This window comes from Astatotilapia calliptera, chromosome 12 (assembly GCF_964374335.1).
Source record: "Astatotilapia calliptera chromosome 12, fAstCal68.1, whole genome shotgun sequence".
Taxonomy (NCBI): Eukaryota; Metazoa; Chordata; class Actinopteri; order Cichliformes; family Cichlidae; genus Astatotilapia; species Astatotilapia calliptera.
Genome location: NC_137433.1, coordinates 13,907,612 through 13,919,703, shown reverse-complemented (window position 1 = coordinate 13,919,703; position 12,092 = coordinate 13,907,612). Strand labels below are relative to the sequence as shown.

The following is a 12,092-nucleotide window of genomic DNA, read 5'->3' as shown; positions in this document are numbered from 1 at the left end:
CAAGTAAGGTCAAACTTTCATAAAATGACTTTAAATTTAAAAGGTGATGCTCTCACCTTTGTCACGTGACATCTAAGTCAGCTTTGGTGCTGATAAACTAATACTTAATACACATACATGACATACAGTACAAAAGGCAGTGTAGGAAACTCATCACTCTTTTGTCCAGTGGTGGCTCACACATGGAATATGAGCAAGTATGAAATTGAATACCATTTAAAGGCCTCGGGTATCATTAATTACAATGGTTATGCACATGTCAACCAGATAAACTTTAAGTATGGGTAAAAATTCTATATGCATACATTCATTCACATCATTAGGTACAATAGTGACCTATTAATTACTAGGTTGTACCCCCTTTTGCCTTAATAAGTCATGGCATAGACTGAACGAGGTGCTGGAAACATTCCCCAGAGATTTTGTTTTGTTTTATTAAAATAAAATTTCACTTATTTTTTTGGGAAAGTGTACATTCTGATCTAAACATCTCGACAGTGACATCTGCAGGTCTTGGGGGAAATGGCAATGTGAAGGAGTGTCGATGGTAGAGAGCAAGACATCAGGAGTTCATCCTCCAGGTGGGATCTCTCATATTAATTGAATGCATTTCAGTTTATTTCATGCTAACGCTTGTGGTAGCAGCCCTGAAGTTCTGTTAAACTAGGAGATAATGGATTTGAGAGGGCAGATTCAGGGGAGCACTACTGGGGAAGGGACTGACAGTTCAGCTGCAGGCTCCACTGACTTAGCATTATAAAATAATAATAAAAAAACAGCAACAAGTAAACCACTACTGATACATCATTCATAAAAGGACATTCGGTGTGTGTATAAAAAAACAAAAATATTAGGATTCAATGGTACTGATGCTGTGGGGAGTAAAACATACTTCACGAGGTTCTGAACAACTGATGGTACATGTCCAGTTAAGTTGGAGGTATAAATCCTTAACATTACTATTTTAAATAGCCTCTGTGACATATGAGTTACAGCTCTTTGGGTAGCTTTTGGTTACCTGTAGTTGTTTGATTCACAACTTGTTTTGGAAAATGCACGTTCAGAACTATGAACTTGTGTTTTGAGAAATTATGGAGAAACGACTATGTTTCAGCTCTGATTAGATGACAACATCATATTTTTCTAGTGTTCATATCATGTCCCATACACAGCTTTACGGCAGTGTTAATGGTACATCAAGTTTTGCTTTCACAAATAAAATAAAGCAAAACATCAGTTGCGTGTTAAATACACATTTGAAAAAGGATCCGAACAGATTTAATCCAAAGTATTTTCCGTATTCTGCATAAAAAAAACCTTATTACAGAGATGAACATATTATGTAAATATGATAATAACCATGCTTCCATATAACTATATATAAACAATTTAAATGTCACTTGGTTATCCATAAAGAGACACATAATATGTGCATAAAAAATAAATATTTGGGATATAATGTGTGCCTATTTAAATACAAATCCTCCTGTGTTATAGTCAGGACCAGCCCATTTTTAGGTTATAAAATGCATAAAAGTACCTTTTAAATTTGTTTATTGTATCAAGGCTTTTTGACTTTGTCAGAATTTCTATTTAAACAAAGTAAAACAATAAAACTAAATTATATAATGAAATGCGCTGGTGAAAATTATGACTTTTTTATTGTTGGGGTTGGTTTAGACCCAGTTATGATATAACATTATAAAACAGTAGTGCTAAAGCTAAAGTCATAAACACACTGTGAGCTCACTAACTCAGTTAGAAGCTACTCTCTTTAACGCTTTGTCTCCTTCCCTAAATAAACAACCCCTTTTATTCTTACTGCTTCACTGAAAAGGTCATCCAAACTGAGATCTACATGTAAGACCGACTCATTTTGGTGACTTCAAGTTTGCATCATGCAGAAAGAATTCTACAATAAGCCAAGCTCTTTATGAGAAGAAGAAGGATATAATTATCAACCAGAGGACACGGATAAAACTGATGAATCTGGTGAGGAGGTCACAGTTGCTGAAGCTGCTCCTGCTGAAACAAACAAATCCAAAAGTGGTGATATCTCTTGGATGGGCGAGGCTCATTTCACTGAAATTCAACCCAGGCCCAGACATAACAGTATGAATGTTTTGCCCCTTTCCATGGGAAATGCTCCTTCTGGCAATACATGCCCAGCAATTCAGGCAAATACGACATAATGGGATGTGATGCAAAAACCAGCTATGCATCGAATTGAAGACGACAGGAAGATTTAAAGAAGCAAACCTGCGAGTGGCATCCCTGAGAAAAAACAAGGAAAACATCAAGTCCTCGATATGTTTTCTGGACTGCAACCTCGCAGCTGCTGTGAGGAAGGACCTGTGATACCGCTTATAATATTATAATATTTTTTTATAATATTAAAACTAATACATATATATATATATATATATATATATATATATATATATATATATATATATATATATATATATATATATATATATATATATATATATATATATATATATATATGTGTGTGTGTGTTTGTGTGTGTGTGTGTTCCATTACCTGTCAACGATAGTAAGGTAACATAACACCCTTTTATTTTAAAAAATTTTTTAGAATGGAAACGAGATATGCTGTAAAAAGAAAGGGCCTGGGAGCTACAAGAAAAATATTAAAACCAGTCTTTTCATGGATAAGGAAGCCTAACAAGGTAACTAACAATCAAACTGCATGGTAAACCATTGTTTTGAGGATATTCTTTGGTTGATTTAGGACACGGGTCAAAACCGATCAGTTAACATAAGAGATAGTAACGGAAAGGTACCACAAGAGGAAGGTTTAAACCTCCTTAATTTCCAGGAAACCTGATGTTTAAACATGTTTTCTATTTTAGCGTGAAATGTCCCTTTAACGACCCAAATGCTTCCTTTTGCGCATGCGCGTTGCGCAGGTCTCCTCGTGATGACAGTAAATGACAGCAGCGTTCGCTAATGAAGAAGGCAGTGTGAGACCGCTAACCGCCAACAAACACTTGACTGACTCGAGAAATCTTATGATCAGCTGTGTTTAGAGGAGGTGGGAACAATTAGTACGGACTAATTACGTTTGGTAAGTGACTGATTTTATGGTAACGCGTATTGTTGTTCACATTTGGTCCACTCAGGAGCTTGCAGCCTAAAGCTAAGCTAACGTAGCTATCGGGCTAGCTCATCATTAGCTTGACCTGCTCGCAAACGTTAGCCCAGTTTAACTTGGTTAACATTAGCAGGCTACTACAAAATTAGCCAGTTCACAGGGCTACTTTCTTTCCGCGTCCCACAAATCAGTGCATTCGCAAGTTCGTCTTTACTGGAAGCAGTGTGACACCTGGGTGCCCCTTGTTCCACTTTCCTTCATAGCTTTTAGCTGGCAAATACCGGTCATATGGTTTAATTGATATGATTCCCGGGTCGTCTTGTGGTGATCTACTACAAGTTAATGGAGCAGGCGTTTACGGGCATTAACATTACCCATCTCGATCTGCTGGCTGCTTGGCCAAATCTCAGGAGTGGAAACAGCATCAAATCAAGGACACTATAAACACACAAATGCACGGCAGTTAGAAAATGTACATGTTTTATTCGGATTTTGTGTTAGATATGCTTTCACCCACTCACTGAGAAAAGTGGGTGCGGTGTCTAAAGTAACGTAAAAACATAGGTACAAACATGATGTTTGTAACGTTAAGGCTTGTTAGGCCTTAGGATATCAGAAGCATGTTGTCATTGAACACGACTATTCAAATAAGCGGTACATGTTTCTGGCAATAAGTAATTATCGCTCGGTTTTGTCCGTTATCATTATAGTAATTACTGGTAGATTACAAAAAATGAAGCCGGTTAACTCAAATTTAATTCAGCCTGTTCGTTGCCAATTGCAAAATGTGAAACGTTGCTCCTTGTCGTGTGTTATGTCTTTAAAAAAAAGTTGTAATTTTTTCCCCCCCAAGGTTAAGCTTAATGACAAAAATCACAACACAAACATACACGTATTTGTTGTACAGTACAGTGCAGTAAAGTCTTAGCACCTGTAAAATAACTAGAGCTACAGTTTCCACGTCCTTAGTTATCTAAGCCCATAACTCCCATATTGCTCATCACGTCATGCTTTTTTGTTTATAGCCTCAGTAGTCACTTTCAGTTTAAGTCTTTACTAAAAATTGAATGTGATTCAGATCTGACTGAGGCTCAGCAAACAGGACTTTATTCCTCTGTATTTGTGACTACAAAGTGCCTGACCAAGGTTCAAGTTTTTCAGTCTGAAACCTCAGCTACAGTCCATTCAAATTTGTTGCTCAAAATGCTCAATAGTAAAGCAAGCAGGCAGCAGTGGGGAGTCATTGTTAGTTAATCCAGATAATAATAATAATAATAATAATAATGATAATAATGATAATAATGATAATAATCATTATTATTATTATAAATTTGTTGTAATACAATGATCTGCAGCCACCCCTCAGGTGATGTTTACTTTTATTCTTGCTCCGTTTCATTTCGTGTTTCATCAGTTCTTGTCCTGATGCATTAATAAAGTGTGTGCTGGTTAAATTGGCCAAACCTGCAGCGAACGGTTAGTTTTTACTCCTTCAGAAAGGATTGAGGTTCAGGAAAAATGCTGAGAAAGGTCACCCGTAAGCCTCACATATTTTCTGTACACTATCTGCCTGCTGAGCAGTGTAAGAAATTCTGAGAAAGGGAAGTGTGAAGAGGATGTTTGCTCGGGACCGCAGATACCTTTTGTGGAAAGTGAAATCCTTTAAATCTATAAATAAAAAAAACACTCAGTTCTGTTGGTTTGTGTGTGCGCTCATGTAGTGGGTGGAGTGGGCTGTGATCCAAACACCTTTACTCCGATGCTGAGATATTTACTAGAAGTAGGAAGCGCAGAATAAGTCCCAGAACATTGTCCACGCTAACGGTGGTGTCTTGATACAGCCCCTTTTAAGACAATAATTTATCAATAATATCTGTGTAACTGAATGAGAAAAATAAATCTGGAGAAAAAAGCAAGAACAATGAGAGATTTATTTATTTATTGTATTGTGGTGTGGCATTGTATTATTATTGTTATCAAGATGGAGTTTTGCTAATGAGTCATTTCAGTTAGCTCCTTGGTTTGCTTTTTGCTCCCTGTCTTCTATTTTCCCCTCTGAGTATTTTCTTCACCACAACCTACTTAACTTCTGCTCACATTATCCTCCTTCATTTAATAAGCACCATCAGAAGTTTTTTTTTCCCCTAGACTTGCCCTGGCATTGATAATAAATTAAGGCGTTTAGAGATGTTATGAGTGAACACTCGGTCCTCTCGTGACTCATGTTAACAGATTTCAGTGGCTGTCCTGCCACGACTTTTATTCTCACATGCAGCTTACAGAGTTGAAGATTAAGCCTTCCCTCAGTGTCTGTTGTTTGGTTTCTCTTCTGCTTTAGAGTTCCTCTGTGCTCTCCATGACTGACTCACCAGGTAGCTCTACTCTGTGGATTGTATTGACGCTCGCATGCACATGAGGCTGTGGCAAATGGCAGTAAACCTCTCTGCTAGACACTTAAAAGCCTAGTTGCTTTTTCACTTCTGTCCAAATATGTGAGGAATGTGCTTATTCAAGAAGATGAGCGGCTCAGTGGAAGTGCGCCATAAGTGTGCTTGTAAGCCAATCCCATATGGAAAAGAAATAATAAAAACATATATGATTTACTCATGAAAGTGGCCACTTTCATGAGTAAATCATATGTTTTTAGTAAGTATACAAAACATACAAGTTTCATTATATAATTTTTCAAGGGATCTTATATGTGTTTTCCCTCTTGTATGCTTTTCATACAAGTTTCATACAAGACAGATAAAAACTTTATAAGATTTATATATATCTTTTCCATATGGGAATTACCTGTCAGTGACTTACGTTCAGATCTGAAATGACTTTTGAACTGAGAGAAAATGACTTTTTTGTCTTTATTATTCTGATCTGTTAATTTACAAAGGTCCAAAATCTAGAGCAGTTTACAGTACAATAAAGACCCAACCAGGGATTTGTTGTTCCAATGTATTAGTATCATCAGTAGTGGAACGGGAAAATTCAACATCACAAAATGGATAAGCCTTTCTGTAACCACTGGACTATGGTAAAGTTTGGAAATGATTGGCACCTTTTTTACTAATCATTGGTTAATCATTTTGGTCATTTCCAAAGCTTAACGGCTGACTGATGTGGGTTTTTCTGTTGTTGTTGTTTTTTTTAGCCTTTATGTTGATAAGCACAACATCTGAAGCCTTAGTTCACACTGATCATTAATATTTGACATTTTATAAATAACACAATTTGTTAATTAATAGAGAAAATAGAGAGATGATTGAAAGTAGAGATTGGTACTGACAGTGACTACTCCTTGGTCTTCTTCTTCCTGCTTAATGTGCAGACTCAGGCTGGCAGACTTGGGGTGAAACCCTCCATGCATTGTAAGGAGCTTGTGTTGATGTCAGTAGCTTCAAGGGCTGGGCGATATGGCCTATATCCATATCACGGTATAATTAGAAGCATGTGTGGTAACGATATATATCGCGATATATTCTTTTCTTCTGTGTAACGTATTTTACACACTATAAGGCACACTTAAAATCCTTTAATTTTTCTCAAAAATCAACAGTGTGCCTTATGTATGAATTCTGGTTGTGCTTACTGACCTGAAACCGATTTTATGTGATACACGGCACGCAGAAATCTGTCAAAAAATGTTTTAGTACGACTTTGGTAAGCTATGAAGGCGCACCGCTTGATGGATTGCCGGAACATTACGGCTGCTTGCGAAGTAATCTGGGTCCAAAACTCCGTCTTCTTCAGGTCCCAAAGTCAAACGAACACTGTGGCATTAGGGCTGTTCGATATTAGAGCAGGGTGATATGACCAAAAATATTTATCACAATATACATTTGAAAATTTGCGATAACGATATAACTGACGATATAATTGACACTAGACAAAATGCTTTACAACTCCACAACTTTATTAGTGCAAAAAACCCTATCAATGTATTTTCACTTAAACAAGCAGCTGTTTTTTATGTACATTAAAGTTATATAAAAATGTAATAGTGCAAATTCCTTGCTGACAATTTAACCAAAAGGCATTTCCAGTGGAAATTGGCCGGCATATCCTCAGCATAACCATGTATAATATCCACAAAACTTAAAAAGAGGTTATACACACACAATATGGTAATATTATGTTGAAGCACAGTACGTATTACTCCGTGTGGCGCCTGCCTACGATAGCCGTAATGCTCCGACAATCCATCAAGCTGTGCAGCTTCGTAGCTTAGCAAAGTCGTACTAAAACATGTGACAGATTTTTTTAGTGCCGTGTACGACATAAAATCGTTTCGAGGTCAAAAGGCACACGGGATTATAAGGGGCACTGTCGATTTTCAGAAAAATCAAAGGATTGATTTTAAGTATGTCGTATTTTCCAAACAACACGATAATAACGACGGCCCGCTAGCATGCGCTACCAAAAATAGTGCTTTGTTGTATATCTGACGGACAAAAGCTAAACCAGTTCCACACCACTGGAGTTGCAGCATTTTTACAAACCAATTCTGGTTCATCCGTTTCATTTAACGATCCACTTTCGCTCTTCTCATTCTGCGTCGCCGCCATGTGCGTATGTAAACAAAGGCACTGCGCATGCGCATTTTACCCATATTCTATCGCGATATTTCATTTTCCTATCGTTGCCCAAAATTACACCGGTATTACCGTGAACGGTATGATATAGCCCAGCCCTATTCGATATAACGATATATATCGGATGACGATATAAAAACGTCTTATCGTTTCATTTAAAATAAACTGTTTACGGCAATATTTTTTTCATCGTTTTGATGGACACTGTAGTGGCTATATTAATTTCTTAAAGTTCTCTATTTCTCTTATATTTAATATAACCACACTACGGACGGACAAGCGCCTGTTTTTATGCGTTATGGTTAGCAACAACGATGGTAACACCATCGTGTGTCCGCTTGTTTATGTTCCACATAAATCTTTCACAATAAAGCTCAAGATCCTGTTGAGACTTTTCAAAATAAACTGAATCACGTGAAAGAGCAGATTATTTATGGATGAGAAGTAAAAAAGAGCCGCCAGGTGCTAAAAAATAGACCTTAGACTCAAACGTTAGAACAGGCTTTTCCCCGCAGCACCCTGTGTAATAAATACTCATAAAGAAAACTGAGGCTGTTACAACTTATGTCTAAAAATGTATCGTTTCATGCATCGGTTAAAACACTCGACTCCAGCTACATGACGCGCAGCTGGAAACACTTCATGCAAGTCGAGCTGCCCGAGATTCACAGAATTTACAGAACTTGTTACATTTTTGTGATTTATATCGCTATCAGGACGATAGAATTCTTTTTTCGGGAAATGAGATTTTGGTCAAATCGCACAGCCCTATGTGGCATCACTGAGAGTTAAAAGCTGTCTAAATTCTTTCATCTTTAATAAAATGATGAGCGTTGCTGCTCTACCAGGTGTAAAAATTAAGTTTAACATCCAGGCATCCATGAAAACAGAATTTATTAAATTCAACGGAGTTAGAAGTTAGCAGGAAGTTAGCTCGCTAGTTTCCACTTAATGTTTTGACTTGCTTTATCAAAAATTAAAACGTACAGCTCTGCTATCACTTCCAACATAAATGAAGACAGAAAGCTAAACAGCAGTGACTTTTGTAGGGTTACTGAAGTTGGGCTAGCTGGTATATAATGATGTCCTACGTGATCGCTAGCAAAACAGTTACGTTAGCATAACATTAGCACAGTGAAGCTGAAGGATGAACGCTAACTTTTTTCCACTCGATAAAAGTTAACGTGAAGGTTTCTGGTGGTTAGGGACAAATGCAATTGCATGGCAGGATGCTATAAAGGGACCAAACTTCAGTCAGGAGAACAACTGAGATAATCCATCCACAATACGAGGTTGGTCATTAATATACTGCAACAACATGGGAATAGAGCAGCTGCGAGAGAATTCAGCATTAATGAATCAATGGTACGGAAGTGGAGGAAACGCAGTTTTTGGTTTTCCCCATATTCCAAAAGTGCTTCGTCTCTTTGCTATTACTGTCGCCCGGCATAATTTGCAGATGATGTTGTTTGCAGCCGCTGTAATGCTTTCGACCAAAACAGGTGCAGCTTGATGACACCATCAACATGCTCTATCGCGGTAGAGCGGTATAGTCAAAATCTCTACCGTTGGCCAAATTTATATCGTTTCTACCGTATACCGTTTATACCGCCCACCCCTAGTAGCTTCTATCTCCTCCTTTGGCCAGCTTATCATCACAGTGGGGTATCTGATCACAGGCATGTTGATTGCCCAGATCTTGTTCTTCACATTCAGCTGACTCCTCAGGAATTGCCAAGCTAAGATCCTGTAGGACTTTTATATACAGACAAACTGGTGATGGCTAACTAACAAGACATAGGAGTGGTGGACAAACAGAGGAAAACACCCCTAGTGACAGATGTATCTATACCGAGTGATAGCGACATCAGGAGGAAGGAACACGAGAAGCTGGAGAAGTACCAAGGGCTGAGAGAAGAGCTTGGGAAGCTGTGGAGGGGGAAGGCAACAGTAGTCGCTATGGTAATTGGAGCACTCAGGGCAGTGACCTCCACACTGGGGGAGTGTCATCCCTGGAACAACATCTGAGATCTCTGTCCAAAGAGCACAGTCCTAGGCATCTGTTAGAGGGCCCGAGCTTGAAGGGATAGAGATCGCCTGCAGGGCGAGTGGGGAATTTATTTTATTTTATTTTATTTTTTTAGATGTGTAAAGCTGGTTTCAAAACGAACAACAACATCACATCTAGGTTATGCAGACACGCGTTGTTGACATTATGTCTACGTTACATGTATATTGTTTGTAACTACATTATGCTAAACAATTTTTAGTACAGTGACGCGCTGGGGTGACTGGAATCTAATGGCATGCATGTCTGTAAATAAGTGTTCATCAAGCAGTTATAATAATAGAGCTTACAATTGATTACTACTTCTTATACACAAAATATGTTGCTTGCAAAGAATAATAATAATGTCTTTATTCTAGTGCTGTCAGTGTTAATCTCATTAAAATGACGTCATAACCGCATTAACGCAGCAAATCTCCGTTAGCGAGTTAACGTGGATCGCCCTGTGCGTGGGGCTGCACGTTAGCGCGGGTAGCTTGTTAATGCATTAGAGCGGGTAGCTCGTTAATGCGTTATTGCCGTGCAGCCCCACGCACGCGGCGATCTACGTTAACGCGCTAACGGAGATTTGCCGCGTTAATGCGGTTATGACGTTAACGTCATTTTAACGACGCTGACACCACTACTTTATTCATTTCTTTGGTGTTTCTGATCAGCCATTTTTACCATTTGACTATATATAGTCACATAATGTTATAATGCTGCTTTTAATGAAAAATGTAAACATAAAAATGATGAATAGTGAAGTAAAAGAATCGCTGTTTTTTCTTTGCCATGGGAATTCAATGTAAAGCCAATCATTATGTCTGCATAACCAATTTGATTTGCTTGGTGTATCAGCTCTAATGTTGTAGTTGTCTGTTATCTTCCGAGCAGTGACGCTGCCCTGCAGTCGTTCCTGCTTTTAAGGCAGTTTTCTCCATTAGTCTTATTCTTCTTCTCCTCCCAGTGCCTAAACTCCTTATTTTAATCGTTTTTTTAAATGTTTGCAACCACACACAAAGAGGCTTTTGTGGATAGAATTAAGGAAGAAATCATTCAAATTTCACGCATTCTGCTTGGATTATGTGTTTTGGCTGTGTATGAGTGGCAAAGGAAGAATGATTTGCATTTTCTGCTCTGTAGCGCGTCCCAGAGCTTGTGACAAAGCCTGCTTTTGCAGTTGTCACTGGGCCAGTCTGCAAAACACACTGAATGCAAATGATCATTTTCCTTGTATGATGTAACCATCATGAACAATGTAGTATGTGGTGTGATCTTAATTTTCTGGGAATCTGCCCATGAGGGGAAAAAAGAAACAGAGTTAAAATTTTCTCCTTCAAGGTCAACCCCTTGTGCATCTTTGGACCACTTTTAGGACTGTTGAAAGTTCTGTTAGGGCTACCTGTACTGTGTACTCTGCAATTATTTAACCAAGGATCTGAAAACACACAGAGGTCAAACATAAACTTATTTCAAAATAACCCAAATTTGAGTGGAGGTTCATCACTGGTGTTGTGAACTGGGTCTCTGGTCATAGCCATTGTGTACTGGCACACCGTGCATTGAAATTTGGACCTCAATACTCTTTTTTTTTTTTTTTTTTTTTTTTTTTCCCGCCTGTCCCATTTGATTCTTTAGCCATCAGAATTGTTGTCTGAAGACCAACAAGGATACCCAATGGATTTACTTTGCCAAATGGATCATCGTGGCATTGCCGTATTGGTCCATTTGGTCGATCTTTGTTTTTATTATTTATTATATTTTATTTTCAGATGTTACAGACGGGACAGACATGAGTGAGGGATAGGAAAGGGAGAAAGAAAGAGGAAGGAAAGGAAAAACAGAAGGGGAGAGGGACAGTGAGAAAGGGGGGGAGAAAAAAAAATCTCCTGGATCACCTGTTGAGAGAAGAATAGAAAACAAGCAAAAAAAGACAGGAAAAAAAAAACAAAGCAACATACTAAACACAACACCATCGCATTAATCTAGCTAAGTGTAAACAGCAGTAAATACTAAATATTCAATGTTGTTGTGCAGCACGCAGGACAGATGTGCTTCGAAGTAGCAGCCAAGAAAGGTGTAATTTGGGTCTACGAGCAGTGAACACCCGTGTGCATACCTGTGTGGATCAGCGCGCTTGTATTCCAAAGGTTTCTCCATGTAACGATCTGCTAGGGAGTGTGGGGGGGCCACAGCCCCGTCCTCCAGGGTGTGAAGCAGGTATGGAGGAGATCAAAACTCCAGACATCCAGAGGCCCCCAGAACACAAGAGACCATGGAAGACCAACAGAGGGGCAGCCGCGCCACTGTTCCAGTAAGAGCTGAGGAGAGTCCCA

General features: G+C 38.6%; 1 protein-coding gene across 2 annotated transcripts in view; it reads left to right on the top strand.

Annotated features, from left to right (window-relative positions):
- The first annotated feature begins 2,928 nt into the window (after nucleotides 1-2,928).
- The window catches only part of gapvd1 (GTPase activating protein and VPS9 domains 1), a 30,240-nt gene continuing 21,076 nt past the window's right edge, over nucleotides 2,929-12,092 (top strand). For both annotated transcript variants that reach the window (XM_026186780.2, XM_026186779.2), the window contains exon 1: nucleotides 2,929-3,090. The gene's annotated coding sequence lies outside the window, so the exon portion shown is untranslated. The remainder of the gene's footprint in view (nucleotides 3,091-12,092) is intronic.